We start from the raw sequence: 1,324 nt of genomic DNA, 5'->3' as shown, positions 1-1,324 counted from the left end.
TTGATTGTCCGTTCCACCATCAACTCATGGCCTTGTTTTGACTGATGATATTGTGCTTCTCCATTGATTCTTTCCACAAATGTACTAGATTTGATTCCTGTGTATTCATCTGGTGAGGTCCACTTGTATAGCCACCTTTTATGCTGTTGAAAAAAGGTATTTGTGATGAATGAGTCATTGGTCTTGCAAAGTTCTATCATGTGGTCTCTGACATCATTTCTATTACCAAGGCCATATTTTTCAGCTGCTGAAGTTTCTTCTTTGTTTGCAACTTTGTTGAGACATCTCAATAGATATTCGCTTCACGAATTTTTGTCTCATCCTTATACAGGGGCCATGCTAATCTTCTAACGTTCTAATTTTAGTACATGTGCTGCCAAAGTGAGTGTCCTGTGATTAGTTTTTAAGAGAAGTGGATATGATTACAGATGAAGGAAGAGAATAAACTACTCAACATTGGATAATTTTATTCTTCTCAGAACTTTCTTAAATTTCTTAAAATAATATCAAGTAGTATATAATCTAGAGCAATATGTCATACAGGCATATGCAACTTCCAGCATTTCATATCTCTAGGGTCCACTTAAAAATGAGAGCTAAAATTGAAACACTAGAGATAAAAATGAATAGTGATTGCTCCTTTTATGATGCTAACTGAAATGTCACTTATTTTTATATTCAGAAATTTATTCCAGTGCTCTTAAAAAAAAATTATTTATATTCCAGTTCTCTTTTGATTGTTTCAACTTTTTTTAAAAGATCAAATTATACCAACTTTTTTCTTGTCATTTGTTTCAAATTTCTTTGGTCAACTGCAATAACAATCTTGACTTAAACATGTCTACAAAAGGAATTTATGTATTTTTCATAAATACCAGATCCTTTTAGAAAATATAATGATGTTTTGATTCCATTTAAAATCAAATGAAAACAAGGATAGCTATAATAAATGGGCATATAAATTTTTGTGTAGAGATAATAAAAATTACTTTATCTATCCTTGTGTTTTTATAGCTATCATTTAATTTTAGGTTCTGTTTTATAAAACTTGGTAGGTCTGGAAGTATCTGTTTTCCTGCCAGCTTTGCCCTTATGATTCATAAAAATGTCAAGATAATCTGATAAATATTTCATTGTTGTTGTTGTTATTTGCCGTCAAGTCAGACTGGACTCATAGTGACCCCTCCTTGAGTTTCCGAGGCGATATCTCTACGGAAGTAGATTGCCCAACCTTCCTTCCCAGGAGTGGCTGGTGGGTTTGAACCACCAGCCTTCTGGTTAGCAGTCAAGTGCCAATAGATACCCATTTTCTGAACATATAAGA

At 33.0% G+C, this 1,324-nt stretch overlaps 1 pseudogene; it reads right to left on the bottom strand.

The window, feature by feature from the left end:
- Positions 1–286: 286 nt before the first annotated feature.
- LOC122150500 lies at positions 287–385 on the bottom strand (annotated as a pseudogene).
- Between the last annotated feature and the right edge of the window lie 939 nt (positions 386–1,324).

Source organism: Orycteropus afer, unplaced genomic scaffold, assembly GCF_000298275.1.
Source record: "Orycteropus afer afer isolate SDZICR_OR568_19922 unplaced genomic scaffold, OryAfe1.0 scaffold00153, whole genome shotgun sequence".
Taxonomy (NCBI): domain Eukaryota; kingdom Metazoa; phylum Chordata; class Mammalia; order Tubulidentata; family Orycteropodidae; genus Orycteropus; species Orycteropus afer.
The sequence above is the reverse complement of the archived record's forward strand: the minus strand, read 5'-3'. Positions and strand labels throughout refer to the sequence as shown.